At 36.7% G+C, this 22,169-nt stretch overlaps 1 protein-coding gene across 6 annotated transcripts in view; it reads left to right on the forward strand.

The window, feature by feature from the left end:
• ZNF385B (zinc finger protein 385B) overlaps nucleotides 1–22,169 on the forward strand; it is a 352,923-nt gene that overhangs the window by 186,975 nt on the left and 143,779 nt on the right. The window contains exon 1 of one of the 6 annotated variants that reach the window (XM_052655517.1): nucleotides 17,462–17,516. The exons of 2 other annotated variants lie outside the window; for them this stretch is intronic. The gene's annotated coding sequence lies outside the window, so the exon portion shown is untranslated. Of the gene's footprint in view, nucleotides 1–17,461; nucleotides 17,517–22,169 lie in introns of those variants that run through there. 3 more of the 6 variants (XM_052655502.1, XM_052655509.1, XM_052655533.1) reach the window with 3 other exon arrangements.

Consider the following 22,169-nt stretch of genomic DNA (forward strand, 5'->3'; position numbering starts at 1 on the left):
ATAAAAATTCATTTGTCAGTAACAAGAAATGCAGAAAACCACTGACAGACAATGTAAACTACCCTAGAATTTTGCATGTTAAAATTAGAAATTTTTACCATAACTGGGAATTACTAAAGTCACCTGGGAGAATTCATTCATTTATTACTCAGTCAATAGATACCGATTGAGCACTTCCTATATCCCAGGCATTATCATAGGTTCAGGGGATAAAACAATGAAAAGAAAGAGACAGAGAGACACAGCTTTGACCATCAAGGAGTGTCCTTTATTGTTGTGATGAGTTTTGTCTTACTCTGCATCCTCTAGAACCTTGCTGTGTCAAGGACCAACAGTGCAGGGGTCACTCGAGAAGTGCTGGGAAGCGCTGCTTCTCAGTCTACACCCCAAATCTCCCAACACGGAATCTGTATTGTATTTTACAAGATCCACAGGTGATTTGTATCCACATTAAAATTTGAGAATCGCTGCTTTAGAAAACAGAGACTGAGGCAAGCATTAAAGTTCTGATTTTATTTGAGAGTTCAAGCCCAGGGGAAAGGGAAGACAGGCAAGGGTGGCTGCAAAGCTATGGGATGCTGGGCTGGCTGCTGAGTCTGGAAGGGGCACAGCAGCCCAGGCAGCAGGTATTCTAGGTTTACTGGGCATGTGCATTTGGAATTTCTTCTCCAGAAAGATTCACACCAGGATCCCTCATGAGTCTTGCTTTCTTCTGATTGAGGTTCACGCTACTGGGTTTCCCAGGTGGTGCTAGTGGTAAAGGACCCACCTGCCAGCAATGGGAAGATCCCCTAGAGGAGGGCATCACAACCCACTCCAGTATTCTTGCCTGGAGAATCCCATGGACAGAGGAGCTTGGTGGGCTATGGTCCATAGGGTCCCAAAGAGTCAGACACGACTGAAGTGATTTAGCAGGCATGCACCCCTGACAGGTGCCACACCTGTACTTCTTGGTTACAGTGTACAAGCCTGAAAGTGAAGGCATGGGCACAGACCCAGAAAGAGAAAAAGGAAAGGAGCTGTTGAGTTTTAATAAGACATGAGGTTGGTGTCTTAAGACAATGCATTTGGAAAATTCAGTAATAGAAGAGAATAGAAGTGACATTGTCAGTCAGGAGAATCTCAGAAACTTGAATGTTGGAAGTCTGAATGTCAGATTTTGTCATCATGAGTAACAGTTACTGAAGTCTTTTTTAACGTTTACTAGTCACGCTCTGCTTCCCTGTTTTATGACCTTCTATTGCTCTGCCGGCACTCAGGATCTCCACATACCTGTCATTTTATTAGTTCCTTCCTCTCCCTGGATTTTTGGTCATTCTTCTCCACTTTTTTTGATCCTTGTGGTTTGTTTATCAATACCTTCTGGGTCTCAAATATTCAAGACTATTGGTTCTCATCTGGCATATTGGCCCACACCACAAACATGTCTGTTTGATATCATTGTGCCCATATCCTCATCCTTGAACAAGCTATATAAACCAAGTCCAAATAGAACCAAATAATCTGGGCCAGTAAATCTAGAATAGGTATCAAAGGAGAAACCACAGACCCCAAAGTAAGACAGACCCAAGACCCATAAGACACCCGGGAGCCTGGTGTACATGCTCTGATAGGTGTGTGCCTTCTATGAGTGCTTCCAGTATGGGAAGCTTTCATCCAGGTCAACCAGATTCTACTCCGTCTGGAACCTATGGAAACTGTGAAAACATGGCCAATACCTAAATGCCATAGGTAGTTATCCCCAAATAATGGAAATACAAGTTTTCATTTTTATCATTTCTTCTGCTTTTCAAATTTTCTCTGATAAAGTTGTATTGCTGTTATAATAAGAAAGAAACCTTTCAATTATTTTTATAAATTAATCTATTTTGTCAAGGCAACTCTTTTAAGAACACATTAACGAAAAACCAGAATGACACAGCAGCTATTAAATTTTAAATTATTTGCATATTTTATAGACATTCAGTAAATCTCCTAAACTCCAGTCTAGAGTTTAAAGCAATCTAGATTCCACAGCTCTCAAAATCCAAAGGAGGAATGTTTTTTTCTCACCACAAAAAAAGAAGAAATAGATGAAGACTCAGAGAGCAGAAATTATCCTTTCTGAAGGCAATGCTGAAATGCTAAATGATGAATGAAGCATTTCTTAAATATCTGTGACTCTCATGTACTGGTGAAAATACTTCCCAGTCCTGCAGTAAGGAGAAGAGCCTTAAAAAAAAGTCAGGGTGTGATGGTGGTCAGCACTAAAGTCCAAACACCTTTTAAGGACGTGCCAGTGTCACAGGATACTCTTCAGTTCAGTTCAGTTCAGTCGCTCAGTCATATCCGACTCTTTGCAACCCCATGAATCGCAGCACACCAGGCCTCCCTGTCCATCACCAACTCCTGGAGTTCACTCAAATTCACATCCATCGAGTCAGTGATGCCATCTAGCCATCTCATCCTCTGTCGTCCCCTTCTCCTCCTGCCCCCAATCCCTCCCAACATCAGAGTCTTTTCCAATGAGTCAGCTCTTCGCATGGGGTGGCCAAAGTACTGGAGTTTCAGCTTTAGCATCATTCCCTCCAAAGAACAGCCAGGGCTGATCTCCCTCAGAATGGACTGGTTGGATCTCCTTGCAGTCCAAGGGACTCTCAAGAGTCTTCTCCAACACCACACTTCAAAAGCATCAATTCTTCGGCGCTCAGCTTTCTTCACAGTCCAACTCTCACATCCATACATGACCTCTAGAAAAACCATAGCCTTGACTGGATGGACCTTTGTTGGCAAAGTAATGTCTCCGCTTTTGAATATGCTAATCTAGGTTGGTCATAACTTTTCTTCCAAGGAGTAAGCATCTTTTAATTGTATGGCTGCAGTCACCATCTGTAGTGATTTTGGAGCCCCCCAAAATAAAGTCTGACACTGTTTCCACTGTTTCCCCATCTATTTGCCAGGATACTCTTAACCGTTTTATTTGTTCTGGTTTTTGTTTTTGTTTTTGTTTTTGTTTGAGCAAGAAGAGTCCTTATCAAATTTCTGCTTCACGCTCTAACTTCAACTTATAGGCTCCACAATTAGCTGAAATATGCTTTCTACTAGTTGAAAATTTGATCAGTTTTGATCAGCACATCAGAAGTAATTTTGTATAAATGTAAACAAATATGATTGTGCTTAATTACTCAGCTGTATCTAACTCTTTGAAACCCCATGGACTGCAGTCCACCAGGCTCCTCTGTTCATGGGATTTTCCAGGCAAGTCTACTGGAGTGAGTTGCCATTTCCTTCTCCAGGGGCTGTTCCCAACCTGAGGATCAAACAAACCCATGTCTCCCACAATGCAGGCAAATTCTTTGCCAACTATGTCATCAGCGAAGCCCTTAACAGATATATTAGTTTATTTCTAAGAATTTATTGACTCTCAGCTACTACCTATACTTCTTATGCTATTACAAAAAAAACTATCATCTCTACTCAGACTTAACAAAATAATACATCCTTATTTTGTAAAGGGGATTTACAAATCAGTTCAAAATTCATTGGTACTAAAAAGCCTCCTGACCCAAATATCAATGTTCTCTTTAGATTTCACAGATCTTGAGCTGAAATTCCTGTGGAGAAGAAGGAAAAGTTGACTTTCTCACTGTTTTCCTGGCCTTGTTTACTGGGACACTAGAGGCTTCAGGCCTCTAATGCTGTTGATGTTTACTAGGTATAAACAGTTATTCCTCTTGAGAATACTATACTTAAGGACATAAATTTGTAACGGCCATTTGTACTCCCTGTAATAATTAAGCTTATTTAATAATGTATGAAAATAAATGCATCTTAAGGGATAAGGAGTAGATTCCCAATTTTTCACATTGAACCAAATCATTCGATAAGTATTTATATAGGTACTTGCCAGTGCACACATTTTTTAAGCATTGGGACCAGCTGTCACCCTGGTTAAACAATGGAGTATGATATCCCACCTTCATGCCTGACTTCCCTTGGTCTCTTCCATTTGAGGGAGAAAAAATAGCTACTTACTAACAATAGGTTGTCTGAGGAGGCCTTACAAATAGCTGAGAAGTGAATACAAAGGAGAAAAGGAGAGATATACTCATCTGAATGCAGAGTTCCAAAGAATAGCAAGGAGAGATCTCCTAAGTGAACAATGCAAAGAAACAGGACAACAATAGAATGGGAAGGACTAGAGATCTCTTCAAGAAAATTAGAGATAACAAGGGAACATTTCATGCAAAGATGAGCACAATAAAGGACAGAAATGGTAGGGACCTAACAGAAGCAGAAGATATTAAGAAGAGGTGGCAAGAATACACAGAAGAACTATGCAAAAAAGATCTTAATGACCCGGCTAACCACAATGGTGTGATCACTTACCTAGTGCCAAACATCCTGGAATCTGAAGTCAAGTGGGCCTTAAGAAGCATCACTACGAACAAAGCTAGCAGAGAAGATGGAATTCTAGCTGAGCTATTTCAAATCCTAAAAGATGATGCTGTGAAAGTGCTGCACTCAATATGCCAGCACATTTGGAAAACTCAGCACTGGTCACAGGACTGGAAAAGGTCAGTTTTCATTTCAATTCTAAAGAAAGGCAACACCAAAGAATATTCAAACCACCATGCAATTGCACTCATTTCACATGCTAGCAAGGAAATGCTCAAAATTTTTCAAGGTAGGCCTTAACAATACATGAACCAAGAACTTCCAATGTACAAGCTGGATTTAGAAAAGTCAGAGGAACCAGAGATCAAATTGCCAACATCCTCTGGATCATAGAAAAAGCAATGGAATTCCAGAAAAACATCTGCTTCATTGACTATGCTAAAGCCTTTGACTGTGTAGATCACAACAAACTGTGGAAAATTCTGAGAGATGGGAATACCAGACCACCTGACCTGCCTCCTGAGAAATCTGTATCCAGGTCAAGAAGCAATAGTTAGAACCGGACATAGAACAACAGACTGCTTCCAAATTGGTAAAGGAGTACATCAAGGCTGTTTATTGTCACCCTGCTTATTTAACTTATATGCAGAGTACATCATGTGAAATGCCAGGCTGGATGAAGCTCAAGCTGGAATAAAGAGTACTGGGAGAAATATCAGTAACTTCAGATATGCAGATGATACCACCCTAATGGCAGAAAGTGAAGCGGAACTAAAAAGCTAAAGAGCCTCTGGATGAAGGGGAAAGAGGAAAGTGAGAAAGTTGGCTTAAAACTCAACATTCAGAAAACTTAGATCATGGCATCCAGTCCCATCACTTCATGGCAAATAGATGGGGAAACAATGGAAACAGTGACAGATTTTATTTTCTTGGGCTCCAAAATCACTGTAGTTGGTGACTGCAGCCATGAAATTAAAAGATGCTTGCTCCTTGGAAGAAAAGGAATGTCAAACCTAGACAGCATATTAAAAAGCAGACATTTTTTGCCAACAGAGGTCCATCTAGTTAGAGCTATGGTTTTTCTAATAGTCATGTATGGATGTGAAAGTTGGATCATAAAGATGGTTGAGGGCTGAAGAATTGATGCTTTTGAACTGTAGTGCTGGAGAAGACTCTTGAGAGCCCCTTGAACTGCAAGGAGATCAGACGAGTTAATCCTAAAGGAAATCAACCCTGAATATTCATTGAAAGGACTGATGCTGAAGCTGAAGCTCCAATACTTTTGCCAGTTGATGCAAAGAGCCGACTCATTGGAAAAGACCCTGATACTGGGAAAGATTGAAGGCAGGAGAAGGGGATGACAGAAGATGAGATGGTTGGTTGGCATCACTGACTCAGTGCACATGAGTTTGAGCAAGCTCTAGGAGATCTGAAGGACTGGGAAGCCTGGTACACTGCAGTCCATGAGGTCATAAAGAGTCAGACACTACTTAGCAACTGAACAGCACTAACAATTGGTGATTCTAATGAAATTTTCGGTTGTTTCATGTTTCGAAAATATCTCTTCAATAGATAGTTAACTTGAGTTGTTTATAAACCAAAGCACTATGACAGATGAAAAAGCACAGGAAGAGTCTGTCTTGATGTCCTATTTTAATCAGAATTAAAAAGAGAAACAAAAGGAAAGTAGACACTGCAGAATTAAGAATCATAAAGTATTTCTAGCCTGCCTGAGAGTGGTAAGTAAAATGGTACATGCTGGAATTAAAAGATTTACGTATTTGAAATAACTATGTCTAACATGTCAAAATAGATTGTATTTTTTTAAAAAATCGTACTGTGTGCTTTAAACATATCAGGCACTTGTCATTGGGAAGGGGCTTTGTTATATAAAAGATATAAAGAACACTGTTTCAACAGATACAGAGTTGGAAACAGAATATGATTACTTCTTAAAATATGCAATGTAGAAAACAAATCACCTCACAATTATGTACCATGTCCAAGAAGAAAATATTATTTCCCTTTTGCTGCAGAATATAAACTGCTTTGGATTGAGTTTCAAAATGTGTGCGGGCTCAGTGACATTTTACAATTTTAAATGTTAGAATACTCTTTGGAAATTTTGAGACATTCCCTCCAGTAACCACTCTGACAAGGAGAGCAGACAAGAAAAGTTTCCTCAGAAACAATCTTGCTGTTTTACTTTGCAACAAATTAAAATATGTATAGAATAAACCCTATAGAATAATTATATATTTTTCATATATAGAATAGTTATAGTAATAAATTTTTACTGTAATAATTTTTTTACTATAATTTTCACATATAATAATGTTTACTTTGTAAAAACTCTGTGGATGCTATGACTTACTGGAGGAGAAGCGGGCAACAGAGGATTAGATGATTGGATGTCATCACTGACTCAGTGGACATGAGTTTGAGCAAACTCTGGGAGATAGTGAAGGACAAGGAAGCCTGGTGTACTGCAGTCCCTGGGGTCACAAAGAATTGGACCAACTGAGCGAATGAACAACAACAACAGCTGCTTTATTATTTGCATTTGAATTTATATGATGAACAGAATTCAAAAATTATTACCAACAGAAATACTTTTTAGTTATAGGAGGAGTTGATGGAAGCAGATTCTAACTAGTTATTTCTTGTCAATTAATTCAAAATTTCTAGCTTATAGGGCAGTTCTTTTATTGGAATAGAATCACTTTTATTATTTCTTTCAGTTCCACCTTTTATTTAGATTACATCTGTTTCCTAGTCATAATTAACCCCTTCTTAGAAATCCACTTTTTTAATTTACATTTTTATAATCTGCCCTACACCTTTAGGATTTTTTTTGTGTGTGTCTTTTGGCAGTTTTTCCAGTTGATTTTTAAACTTGAAAGTCTCTGTGAGCTCACATTGATATCTCCCACGGTGCCAATCCTTAGAGAAAGCTTTCAGTAAAAGAGTTCTGAATGGATTCAGCTTTAAAATGGATCACAAATTACCAAAGAGGCATTTTCTGAAGAAAGACTCGCATTTAACTTCTGATAAATAGTAGTGTATATTGTAGAATGTTTAAAAGAGAGTTGTTGTGGTTCAGATAGGGAAGGAGTAAGGAAGAAGTACTGGGCTAAGAAGAACTGAACTCCAGTAGGCTCCATCAGAAAATAGTCCTGTGAGCTTTCCCAAGTAACCAACTGCTATCTCCCTGCCTTTACTTGGCCTGCTTCATGGGACTGTTGCTTACAGTCGCATGAGATAATGTATGAGCTAACACGTTGAGTACTAAAAAAGTACCATAAAAATAGGCAGTATGATTACACTATGTCTTAACCGTGGCACACTGAACATTATAAAATAATATTGTCGTTCTAAGGTCCTTGGCCATTGCATTATGTTGGAATGGAAAATTTTTTTTCTTTAGAAAAATTGAGACCCTAGAAAAAAAATTTTTTTAAGTAAATGATCTAGGATTCACCAATGTTTAAACTTTGATCTGTGGGCTTCCCTGGTGGCTCAGTGGTAAAGAATTCACCTGCCAATGTAGGAGACACAGGTTTGATCCTTGGGTCAGGAAGCTCTCTTGAAGAAGGAAAAGGCAACCCACTCCAGTATTCTTGCCTGGGAAATCCCATGGACAGAGGAGCCTAGTGAGCTGCAGTCCATGGGGTTGCAAAAGAGTTGGACATGACTTAGCTGCTGCTGCTGCTGCTGCTGCGTCACTTCAGTCATGTCCGACTCTGTGCGACCCCATAGACAGCAGCCCGCTAAGGCTCCTCTGTCCCTAGGATTCTCCAAGCAAGAATACTGGAGTGGGTTGCCATTTCCTTCTCCAATGCATGCATGCTAAGTCGCTTCAGTCGTGTCTGACTCTGTGTGACCCCATAGACAGCAGCCCACCAGGCTCCTCTATCCACGGGATTCTCTAGGCAAGAATACTGGAGTGGGTTGCCATTGCCTTCTCTGACTTAGCTACTAAAGAACAACAAACTTTGAACTAGGCTGCAGCATACCCAGATTGTTTTAGGAGGTTGCTTTGGAAGATTGTACGAACATCAGCTAACACATACAGAGTATGTGCACTCTGTTAAGCCCTGGGTTGACAGTTTAGGGCACATTGTCTCATTTAATCCTCAATACCGCCCTATAAAGGTGGGCAATATTATTGAATTCAATGTGTAGGTGAGGAAATTGTAGCTTAGATAGACTAATTTGTTTAAGGCTATACAGATCAAAAGGTGCAGAACCAAACCTGAATCCACAATTGTTTTACTCCTGAACCAATGCTCATTTGCTCTTTTTGGGCCTGGCAATGCTATTAGCTAAAGCCCAATCAATTTTCTAGCAATCCAAATCCATGAGGAAGTAAATTAAATAGTAAGAATTATATTATTTAATATCAAATTAATTTGAAGATATCTATGGAATCACATGTATCTTTAGAGGTAGTTAAGGAAAATTTTGGCATCTTTAAAGAGTTTTTAAAATAATAATGAGGAAAATTAAATAGCAAAATAAACTTATTTAATGAGTTATTGCTTAAGACATGCCTGTTAGCAATACATGAATTTTCCAAATATGTGATTTATGTCATAATATCAGGATTTCATTCTCTAATGTAACATTTGAATTATGATAACTTCCATTAAGAAAATAATAATACTCCAGTTGAAAAATCATTCTGGTTTTCCAGACTCTCATATATTGGCAATATGTATGATATTTTCTCTTGAAAAATTGCAGAGTAGTTATCATTATAGAGAAGGCAAAAAATTTAATTTGCAACTAGGTGGGCTAAAAGAGAAATGTATTCTAACATTTAAAATTGCAAGTCCAAGTTGGTAGCCAGGTGATTTGCTAAGTAGAATATTTATAATTATTGTAACACTTTTAAAAAATATTAAAAAGCTTTCATGTTTTATTTTGGCTAATGAGACTGAATACATAACTGTTCAATGTCTTAAAAATAAGCACATAAAAAATGGTGTGATCCTAATTGCTCGTTTTATTTTAAGTATTGCTCAAACATCTTCTCAGGATGTTTCCTAATGAAGTCTCAGACAGTTTACAAAATAAAATGACGACTACTACTAGTGAGCCTAAGCAGTATGTCAGTGGTGAGCAATCCTATAAATCCTTATGTACAATACTTGTGTTATATTTCTTTTTTGTTTTAGAACTTACTGTAAAGAGACATTTAGTTTTATTTGTTGCTATAGACTTTATGTATACCTCTCATCAATGTGATGAGAATTTCAGGTTAAAAAAAAAAGTGGTAAAAATGGGAACCATTTTGATCCTGCCCTGCAATCTGTTTCTCATTGACTCCTTGGACCTTGTCATGTATAGCAGTTCACAGCTTTAAATGGAGAAATAGATAATAAAAAAGCAAATAGTCCTAATAGCATATTTGGGAGAAAAGATGTTTAAAAACTTTTTTCTTTTGATTATGACATTTTAGTATAAAAATATTGATGGCTCTGTTGATTTTAAGGGACCTTGTAGCAATTGATCCCAAGAAACATTTGTAATGGATGTATTTCAATTAATACAACATTTCAAGTAACTCAGAATTATTCGCATCTATCATAACTGTGTCATAAATTCAAGTGGTAAATGCAAGTTTGAAACAAGATTCTTCAGATCACTTAGACACAAGGCAAAATTACATTTCTACATCAGATTCTTTTTTTTTTTTTACATAATGCCAGAGCTTTAAAAAAAAAAACAGAATCAGCAATATAAAACTGTTATCATACATGGAGTTAGAAACTTTATGTACAACTTATGTTGGAAGTCAGAAAATTGTTTATTCCATACCTGTTATCTAGTTTCATAAAGGCTTGAAAATGGCAATCCTAGATAATAACCAAGAATTTTATATATGAAATGAATATTTTATTATTGCTTTGGGATAGTTTCAGAATTTACTTAGTGAACTTCAGAATCTTTTTCTTGCTTTATCCAGACTAAAACCTAATGCTTCCTCAGCACAAAGTTATCAAATGAGCTGGCAGCATCCCCAAACCTAAATGTAGTTTCTAAATGTTGCCAAAGGATTATACCCAGAATCTCTAATGCTCTCAAAGGACCGTAACACTGTGCCGTTTTATCGTGTGTATTCAAAGAAAATGGTGCTGACTGGAATACCCAAGTGGGTTATGTGCCTTCATTCATCCAAGAATGTCCATGTTTATAATTTACCTTCACCTTGTCATTTATTTTTTTTCTTTCTATCCACATACAGTCATGAATCTTTTGAGAAACTTAGCTGCAGTTCACCATTTTCTTCTCCAGTGGGAGTTTAAATGCTGTTATTATGTAGGGAAAGTGAAAGTTGGAAACATTTTCCCTAAATGGAATGTGGGTCTTTTCTGTGAGAGTGGTATAATTCTGAAAACTTTTGTTGGGCATTCTCCACATGCTGGTTTCAGTGATGGAGGAAGAAAAAGAAATAATACAAGATTGGTTCTTGCCTTCAGGTACCTCCTGGTGTAGTCATCAAGACTGCTATAAAAACAAGCAGCATCCTACAAAACAAGAAATGCAAGATAGTCACTTTAGTTAAGCAATTTAAATGGCTCTGCCCGTTGGTAGGAGAAAGCAATGGCACCCCACTCCAGTACTCTTGCCTGGAAAATCCCATGGATGGAGGAACCTGGTGGGCCGCAGTCCATGGGGTCGCTAAGAGTTGGACACAACTGAGCAACTTCACTTTCACTTTTCACTTTCATGCACTGGAGAAGGAAATTGCAACCCACTCCAGTGTTCTTGCCTGGAGAATCCCAGGGATGGGGGAGCCTAGTGGGCTGCCGTCTATGGGGTCGCACAGAGTCGGACACGACTGAAGTGACTTAGCAGCAGCAGCAGCAGCCCCATTGTTGAACCAACATAAAAAATTATGTTATTGATGCTTTCAATTTAAATGAGTATTCCTGGGCAAAGATTTGAGAGAGAAAATGTTTGATCTAAAAGATGTAGAAATAGATACATAATTCACCAGACTCCAATATTCAGATAATATTTTTCTCAGAGTAGCTACCTAAGGAAGTTATGCAATACTTCTTTGATTAGAACATTTTAAAATGTCCTCTGGTTGACTTTTCTTTAATTTCATATTAAAACAGTATTTTAAAGAAATGCCACATAGTTTTCAAGTGCTGTGTTTGGTTTCTGATATGTGGAGTTAGTTTCTTTCTTGAGATCAGTATTACAGTTCAGATTGGATCTGTTATTCCTTGACCCTTAGGTTGGAAGGAATTCATTAGTGACAGTGGCTGGGTCTCGCAATAAATCTGGTCTAGGCTGGAAGATTGGCAGAAATGAAGACAGATTCTGTTTAGAATTGTTTTCACTTAAGGTTTCTAATGAACCAGCAAACAGAACAACACATGTGAGACTGAGATACAGGTCAGTGGAGACATTTTCTGATGCTTCCCCTTATTCAAAGTGGTCAGGGCAGTCCACACACCATGAGGAATCTGCTTAGACAGACCAGGTCAGAACTTCTCTCATAGGCTGTGAGGCTAGAAGAAGGGTGTTTATCTGTCATGATAGCAGAAATTTCTTCCTGAATCACCATCATTTACTCTTTTTTTTTTTACTGAGTCATCAAACAGCTGAAATCAGTCTTCAAAATGGTATTTAAATTTCCAAAGAGGCCACTTTGCTGAATCCTGTGGTTGATTTAATCACTACCTGGATAGTTGTTTGTGGTTTAATAACTGAGTTGATTTTGTCATCCAAAGTAGTTATTGGATACCCAGTCTGGAGAAAATACTATACTGACATATAATGCCATAATATTTAAATAATATAGAGTCTCCTTTAATGGAGGTATTTTAACAGAAAAGAAAGTTTATGTAGAAAAGAGTTCTATACATTCCATAAAAAATAGGAATAAAAATATTCCTATTTTTTAATTATTTGGGGAAAATACTAGGTAGAGAAGTTTAAAAAGAATTGCTCTAAGTTCTGCCCATTACTTTAGCTGTGACTAAGAAATTTTAGCTATTAGTTGAAATCAAACATTTGGATGTTCTGTCTTTGATGTGACAGCATGTAATATAAGCTTATCAGAAATTCTCATTTCACTGCTATTAATTTTTGTTATTTTACTTTATTTTATTTTTTTATTTTTATTTTTTTAATTTTTGTTATTTTAAATACTTTCCATCCACATGTACTTGGCACTAAGATATATAAAGGAGTGAATACCTTAGGTTTTTTAAAATCAGAAAATCTGAGTTTAGTCTCAGCTTTGAAATAGCATAGTTTTGAGCAAGTCCCTTAACCTTCCTGGAGCTCAGTTTCTCAATTTATAAAGTGGGTATTTTTGAACTGCAAATCAGTTTACCAGTAATTAGATCACTCAAGAGATTCTATAGAAGATAGACATATAATAGCAAGGCGGTTGGTTGGAAAATTCAAATACCATCTGTTACTCAAAAGGTCTAAATACCTGTTCATTCCTATGGAGGTGTTTTGTTATCTGTCAATACACACATACACAGTAGTTGCTAATACAATTATTAAAACATTCTTTTACTCATGTACTTTCTACCTTTTGTCAAATAATGTGCTTCCCGATAATCCAGATAAACAATGATTCTTCATGTCTTTTAGAATTCTTCACAACAGTATCCTCAGGAATCATTTCCTTCTTTACACTCTAAATACTAAAGGCATTTAACATAAAAATCTGTTTTGTATAGCAATGTGTTCTCACTCACTCATTCTTGTCTGACTCTTTGCAACCCTTTGGACTATAGCCCTGCAGGTTTCTCTGTCCATGGAATTTTCCAGGCAAGAATATCGGAGGGGTTGCCATTTCCTCCTCCAGGGGATCTTCACGACCCAGGGATCGAACCCGTATCTCTTATGTCTCCTGCATTGCTAGCAGATTCTTTATTGCTGAGCCATCAGGGAAGCCCTGCTTATATCTATATGTCTTTTTTTCCCCAAAAATAAAGATTGTGAACCATAAGAATTAATAAACTCTTTTTAGAAGGATGAACACTAATTCTAAGCCTAATTTTTCAAAGTGCCAAACAGCTCAGTATTAGAAGATACCAGTTGTTATGCAGACAGAGCTTTAAGTACGTGGAATTCATTATGGCATTTATTTCAACTTGATGCTTTTTTTACAATCCAAATTCAAAACTTTGGTAATGTGTAATATCATGAGCTCCATAGTATAACAACTATTGACATCTCTCATGAAAAAAATCAGCCAATACTGCACCCAAGGTGGCATCACCACATTGGAACAGGTGAGTCAGACACGGTAGAGGAGGCGGTTGAGTTAGTTGCAGGCATGTCAAGAAAACAAGCTCATTGTAATGGGTTTTAGATTTTGTTGTATTTTTAAGATATCTTCTTGAAAACATTTTAAGATTTACCGATATTATTTTGAGTTCTTATAATTTAGATTTATAGAATACCTTCCATCCCAAAGAATCTAATACAGTCTAATACAGAGGCACTTTACTAACCACATACTAGTTTGTAACAGGGTGATACTGCAGTTACCATAGCAACTACATTATAACTCTTTCTTTTACTAACTTGGATCTTTTAAGATTCTCTCTTCATACTGACATTTTCAATGCTTGAGCTCTAGTGAAGATGATTTTTACCTTTTCACACTGTGAAAAGTTGAATTAATTTTTTAAAGGGTTTTGTACATGTTGAATTTTTTGTATCAGGATAGTTAAATTTAGAACTTGCTGGTCAAACCAAGAGAAAAAGGCTCATGGGGGATTTCCCTGATAGTCTAGTGGCTAAGATTCCAGGCTCCCAATGCAGGAGGCCCAGGTTCCATCCCTGGTCCGGGAACTGGGTCGTACATGCTGCAAGTTGGAGTTCGCACGCCACAACTACAGCTCCCGCATGCTGCAATGAAGATCCTTAGTGCCGCAGCTAACACCTAGCACAGCCAAATAAATATATAAATATTTTTAAAAGGCTTATGAAGCAATAGTTATCTAGTTTTTCCCCTAACTGTAAGACACAAACATAATATTTTTTAAATTTTATTTTTAAAAAACATCATAAACATGTTTTTTTAATGAAAAATTTCAGTGTGCCCAAGCTGTTTGGATTTAGTTTTTATCAAGAGAACCCATGAAAGACTGGCACGAAAATAGCTTTATATTAATTGTGTGATAAGCTGAGATGAAGTGGCCACAGGAAAAGTAACGGAGGAAACATGAAAGGCTAATAGAAGCTTATTTTCAGGAGTGTAGTACTGACTTTTGCAAGATAACTGTGAAGGATACAGATCGACTCTGCATTTTCTGTCATCAGCATCATATTAAGCCATGCCCATATCCAACGTAGGTGCTAATGTATACATTTTATCTGTAAAATACAAGCATAGTAGCACATACTTTATAGATACTACTACTGAACTATGTTAGTGTTGCTGTGCCATTTAAGATAAGATGATGCACTGAACCCACAATAAAAATACTAAGCACCAGATGTGGTTAAAAACACAAGAACCAAGAAAAGTCAAGAACAAAAACCAAGGGAAATAGGATCTTTCTGAAAGGATAGATTAGCGTTTCCCGGGTGGCGCTAGTGATAAAGAACCTGCCTGCCAATGCAGGAGACCTAAGAGATACGAGTTCAGCTCCTGGGTCAGGAATATCCCCTGGAGGAGGGTATAACCATCCACTCCAGTGTTCTTGCCTGGAGAATCCCATGGACAGAGGAACCTGGCAGGCTACAGTCCATAGGGGCTGCAAAGAGTCGGACACGACTGAAGCAACTTAGTACAAAGGGATAGATTAGATACCTGGAAATGGGGTACTGCCATTACAATTAAATGAAAATGTAATGGAATTGGAATAAGGAAGTGGCTGGAGGTTGGAAGAATTTTGAGGAACATGGTAGAAAAATCTTAGATTGCCTTGAACAGACCCTTAGAAATATGGACTTTGAAGATGTTGCTAGTGGGGGTACAGTAGGAAGTGAGAACATATTATTGGGAACTAGAAGACAGGAGATCTTTGTTATAAAATGGCAAAGCTCAATGGAATTGTGCCCTTCAGTTACATTAAAAACTGGTAAAAGGTGAGTGGGTATATCTTATTAAGGAGAATTCCAAGCAAAATGTTGAAGATGTGCCCTGCTTCTTGCTGATTAAAGCAAAATGCAAGAAGAGAGATATAAGTTGAAAGAAGAACTTAAACAAAGAGGAACCAGGGCCTGATATTTGGGATATTCTCATCCTATTCGATGAAAAAAAAATGCTAAAATTAAGAGATTACCTCTGAAAGTATGGCATATATTAAAAAAAGGCCAAAGGTATGGCTATATCACCATATACAACCATCTTTGCTGTAACCTTTGAAAGATTAAAAGATGAGTGTTCAGTCATAACAGATTAATGTTATACATCAATTAAATTAGAGATCTTCTAGAAATCTGTTTGGCTCTCAGTCATCTCAACAAGAGCCAAAGATAGAGAAAGGATTATCTCAAAAAATGTTGTGGATGTAGCTTCTTTGTAATGGAGAGTATTGCTGTGCCATCCACAAGAAATCCACAACGTTCTTAAGAAAATTATATCAGCAGTGAAGTGAAGTCTCTCAGTCATGCCCGACTTTTTGCAACCCCGTGGATAGTACCCTGCACCAACCTCCTCCATCCATGGGATTTTCAAGGCACGGGTACTGGAGTGGGTTGCCACTTCTTCTCCATGGAATCTTCCCAACCCAGGGATCGAACCCAGGTCTCTTACATTGTAGACAGACGCTTTACCGTCTGAGCCACCAGGGAAGTCTAATCAGCAGAGACACTACCAATTTGCATGGAAAGAAACAAGAGAGTACAAAATGAAAAGAGGCTATTGGACTCCAAAATTCTACCTATAGGAAGTAGGTTGATAAGACTACAGTTGCACACATATGCTACTGTTCATGAAAAAGGGAGGATGACTCAGAGGGCAGAACCAGTAATCCAGGTACCAGAACTGAGAGCTTCTAGATAAGAAACTACATCTTGATTCTGGCCTTGTCAGATCCCAAGCACAGAATCCAGCCAAGCTCACTCAAACTTCTTACCTGTGGAACAATGAGATAATAAATAAGTGTTGTTCTAAGCCCATAAGTTTGTTGATAATTTGGTATGTAGCAATAGAAACCTAATACAGATATTAATCACTAGATTCTCTAAAATACGCTAAAGAGTTTAGCTCATATAGTTCAAAAGAGAGGAAAAAATGGTTCCTAGAGATTTTATGTATACTCCTAAACTGTTTACAAAAGATTTGCTCCAGAAATGTCTTTGAAATGCTATACATCTATATGGTTTCTATAGAAATGCAGTTTTTAAGCTTTCCAGGAAAGAATAAAGGAAGTTTACACAGCTGTTAAACAGCCCACAGTTTCCCACACAGAGGCCTAACTATTTAAACTAAAAAGGCCGAGGAAAGCTTTTTTACTTAAAAAAAGCCAAATTCTTTGTTTTGAAAGTAGTAACAAAGATCAGATAGTTAAAGGATGATTTTTCCTTTGAATTGTCCTAATTTCAGATTTATAATTTTTTAAATGATAGTTTTTACTTTTTACAATATAAGTTCTCTGTTTAGTGATTAACACTAAATAAAGATAAAAATCAGGTTATTATTTTTCATTGACATTTATTTTATGCTTGTATAAAATTTGTTTTATTGTGATATCATAAATCTGCAGTCTGTGAGTCATTTCTAACTTATAGTAAGAGTTCACCTTTATCACTTGAGACAAGGGCTTTGTATCACAGTTTGAAGAAGATATTGTCCTGAGATGAGAGCGCTACTTAACAAGCATGTTTTGGCATCGCACCTCCTCTTTATCTGAACTAGCTCAAAATAATGTCAAAATACTAATGTCAAAAATAACATCAAAAAATACTAATGTCAAAAATAACATCAGCTTACAATGGGCTTGCAGCAATGATGGTAGTTTTAGTAACTGAATCAACCGTAGGCCAAGTGCCAGTAGCTGGCTCAAGTCATATTTTAGGATATTATCTTCTGTGACTTACACTTGGGACATTGGGGCTTAGATGTAGGCAGTCACAAAGAAGACTAGAAGCCAGTGGTGGTGAACCATCTCTTCCCTGCTGTACCATACACAAAAAAGTAGGTATGAAAAAGTGTATGTTGATGAGATGACAATGACTAAATGAGCATAGCTGCCATTGCAGAGCAGTGGACCCTTTACAGCTTTGAGCTCTGTTCATTAATGAAACCTGTCAGAATTAACCACCTCTTATTCTAATATTTATTCAGATTTATTTGTGTTACTGCCAAATGAAGTTGAAATTAGAATTGCTTAACAACAATAATAAATTAAGCAAACTACTAACCTATACTAGTAGGCAAAGGGCTCAAAACAAAATAAGTAAGTCACTCAAGCAGCAAAGTGACTTTTTTTTTAACTTTTACTTTCTTCTAGTAAATGGTCTTATTTTCTTTGGTGTTTTTGTCCTTTTTTGCCAGCTTTTTCTTTTCAAAGTTGAAAGAAATACATCTGGTTGTTTTACTTGCACGCCTCCCTTTCCCATCATCACTTATATGACCTGGTAGTGGAAATTATGTTTGGAGAATATGACAACTACACTTGTGCTCTTTAACTTAATGATATTAGAAAGAGCTTGAAGTAAGATTGCTATAACTAAGGTGATCATTTATGCCAGTTTGCTTAGGACAGTCCCAGTCTATGCCTATTAATAGCCTCTCCTTTCATTCTCAAAACTCTCCTGGTTTAAATGGTAAATTATATAGTCACCTTAGCTGTAACTAAGCTGGGCTAAATGATGGTATATAAAAATGTTTGAACTTAATAGTTGAAATTTTGGTAGAACCAAAATTTAATAACAGCGAGGACAGAGTTGCCTTTCTTGTCACTGGGGTCTCTGTGTACTCTACAGAACTTTGTCATCTTTTAGGAGTATTTTCAAGTATTTAAGCATTTTTTTCTTGTTTATATGCAAGAAAATTGAACTACCCAGGTACTTATAGAATTATAATAAATGAGAGGATATTTTTCCATTCAATAATTTAAAAAATATTCCTAACAAAAATTCTTATTGAAATTATATTTCAGAAATATAAATGGAGTTTTAATAAAATGAAATCATGGATTTGAAAAAAAATTTAGAGGACACTATTGTTGCTGATAATTTGGAATGAAGAAAAAGTGTTTAAATGCAAAATATTTAAAATGCTATAGCAAACAGAATAAAATTAATAGAGTGCTGTCTTTTTCAGATAGTTTAATATTCTTTGTCATATATAATATTTGAAGGCTATTTTTATTATGTTTCAGTGTTTATTATAGTTTAAAGAAAATGTTTCTTATCCCAGACAGGGTTTTCATTCCTGCTAATAGCAAATAACTCATTTTTTATCATAATTAATAGTAACATTTTAGAGAAATTTAATTGAACCCTGACAAGTTATTTCCTTTGTCTCTCCTTCTAATAATATCTATTTATGGTGAGTTGAATAAATAAAGCTTACTGCAAAGAACTGATTTTAGGATCCCCATGTAGGTTGCAATAGACAGTATTCCCATTTGAAGATTCACAATGTTTACTTACAATATACTTAGTATAAGGTTTTGGGGAGTTTTGAGAGGGCATTAGAGTCTGCTACCAATAAAAATGAAGACATAGCAGAGTAAAATATCTGGTGATTAAACTGCCAAAACCCTTCCATAAGTAGTTTAGACATACAACTTTCAGCTAGAACCAACATACTTTCAGTTTAACATTTTGTTACCTTGTTAATAATTAATGTAATGCAGCAACCCCAACTGGACCATGAAATAATAAGACATAATTCCAAAGAACTTTATAATATATTTTTATGTAAAAAAATTGTCCAACAATCTTACAGTGTACTTTCATTCAGTATTTTTTTCCCCAGTTACCGAATAGTAGCACTTTTACAGGATGAAATTTGCTGTGGGGTTCTGCTGTTGTAAGCGTAACAGGGAGTTAATCACAATGTCATACTTTCATTCTCAGCTGTTTAATGAGGTATACTTATTGCCAAAGTAAAGCATTCTATAAAAAATGTGGAGATGGTGTAATGACTGTTGTGATTGAATTGTGTGTTTTAGCCATCCAAGTTACTGAGACTATTAAATTACAGTGGCCAGTACTATACTCATGAGTTAATAAAATGGCAGTTATTTAAGGAAACAGTTGTTTTTTTTTTTCCTAAGTAGACATTATGTTTGCCTGTGTGAACAACTAGAGAATGTAGAGCCCTCTTAACTACATCACTGCTGGAAGGTCCAAGTGTTTTCCAGAAAAAAAGAAAAGAAAAAGGGAGGAAGAGCAGGTAAAGAAAGAGAGATCCGCCAGCCTCAGGTTTGCCTCAGTTTTGAGAGCGTTCATAACTTTTTATTCTTCATAAATGGAGTATGCTCAGATTTCAGTGATTTAATTTTTGAAAAGATCCTGTTCCTACACAATTGGTAATCTCAAAATAACTAACCACACTGTGGCTAACATGACTACATTTTCTCATTATGAAGCATGAGATAGGCTCTTGGATTTGTTTTCCACTGAGGATAAAGGAAAGAAGCTGTATGACTCTTAGAGTCGCTGGAGCGGACGGGACCTTGGGGTCCAAGTGGCCTTATGGAATAGACCTGGAGGAAGACCCTCAGCTTCAGCCTAACAGCTCTGATGCTTGATAAATCACTGAAAGGCTCTGCCTGTGCCTCAGTTTACCTATTAAGGACAATCTACGCATTCCATCATGTCCAATTTACAAAGACAAGAGAGAGAATCTATGTGAACCCCAAGGAGAGCATGTTCCTAGTGTAAAGTATGGAGAACAACGGACAAGTCACAGCAGAAGGAGAAGGGCCAATTGCTTTTATTCTCTACTCTGAAGCCATAGCAGGTGCTGAGGTCACCATTGGGTAGAACAGTCTTGAGGTACTTCTAAGAAATTAACCCAGCTTAGAAGGGATTAAGTTAAAGGTTCACTGGGGGAGCAACTTTCTAAGGATGATCATTATACAAAGTCTTTTAAGAAGGTTTGTTGGAAAAGCATTAGCCAGCCCAATCCCCTGTATCCCACCGAGTTCTATCTGCTTGCTCGAGAGTCATGTCCCTCTAAGCACTTTAATTGCAGTCTGTATTTTCCTAGTCAACAAAAGTATGTTCTACTCAAAGTAAAACATCTTCTAATAGAAATGTTCTCATTTTTCCTTAATCCAAGAACCACAGGGAAGCTGAAGAAATTTCATTTTGGAGCTATAGTATACAGATAATACAGAGAGGACTGAGTGAGCATTTTTAATTATATGGAACAAATAGGAAATATACAGTGAAAAGAATAAAAAATACTAGCATAAAAAATTCATATATTATAAAAAGAGTTTCTAAGAGTTTGAATATATATAGATATATATGTGTCTATATATAGGTATAATTTATATTGAAATATTAAATATATAAAGTATATATTCATATATTGTTTCTTGTGAGGAATGAGCCACTTTGGGATTGAGATGTTTTATCTTTGTGATAAGTAGATGGATAATTAGAAACTCTCCAAAGTCTCAGTAAACCTTTACTTTCTAGGTTTGTGGTTACCATCAGTCATCAGAAGTGTGTCAGGTAAAGCATGTATCTAAAGTGAAAGCTGAAACCATCAAATGATATTTATGTAATTGTAACCATGTAAAATTCTTCAAAGGGGACAGAAAGAGGATTTTAAAAGGAGAAATAAAAGCTACTATTTATTGAGCACTACCACATTCTGGATGGAAAAACAATTGTAATAATAATAGCAACAACAGTAACAACAGTCACAGATAAAACAAGTAAATGGATGCAGGTAAAAGTCTCAGATGACAGGCTTTGCATTAAACACCCATGGATACATTGTCTCATATCCTACCATGAAATATTAATAAATCCTAACATGATCCCCATCTTACAAATGAGAGACCTAAAACACAGATCCATTCATTTGCCAGACTCTACTGCGGCTGTGAAGCTTGTGTTGAAACCCCAGCTGTCTGTCCTCAGAGTCTGTTCCCTCTCTCACTCAGTTCTGACAACCTTGGAATAGGGCATCATCTACTGATGTAGATATTCGTTTCCCTGTTTAGGGGAAGTTTAGGTGACTTCTCTAGGGTCACACACAGATTCTACAGCAAGGAAGTTAACCAGTCCTTTTTAAACATGTGCTTTCTGCTGTACTAGTCTACATTTCCCCTTTTTAGAACTTTTGTCTTTATGGTGAAAGTTTAATGAATCTTGAGTTAGACATCTGACTATATTTTATCTGCCTCCCAAAAGAAAAATCAGCAGACCAACACTAGCAATAAATATTTATATCACAGTAACATCTGGTTTTTTTTTTTGTTGTTGTTGTTTTCCAAATTGGCCTGCTACATAGGTTTCTATAGGAATCAATTCCTATCACTGACACAGGACAGTCTCATAATTCTAAACTTATTTACATTCCAGTGATTAAACTGATTGATGGTGTCTCAGTGACATTTTCCTTTTTGTTCATGGAGCTGCTAAGGTAGAGTAAGGCTTGGTCAATTATTTCTAAATTCTTGGACCCTATAGAAAACATTCTTCATGTATCAAGATTCAGTTTCAATGGAAATAAACAAATAGGAAATAGACATATAATCTGGACTTTAATTGGGGTGGGAGAAAACTGCTATTTCTCTCCCCTTTTCTGGAGTGCAGGAAATTGCTATGGATTAAAGAAGTGCCAATACAGCCTCCCATTTAGCCCACTTTAGAAATGT

Source organism: Budorcas taxicolor, chromosome 2, assembly GCF_023091745.1.
Source record: "Budorcas taxicolor isolate Tak-1 chromosome 2, Takin1.1, whole genome shotgun sequence".
Classification (NCBI taxonomy): Eukaryota; Metazoa; Chordata; class Mammalia; order Artiodactyla; family Bovidae; genus Budorcas; species Budorcas taxicolor.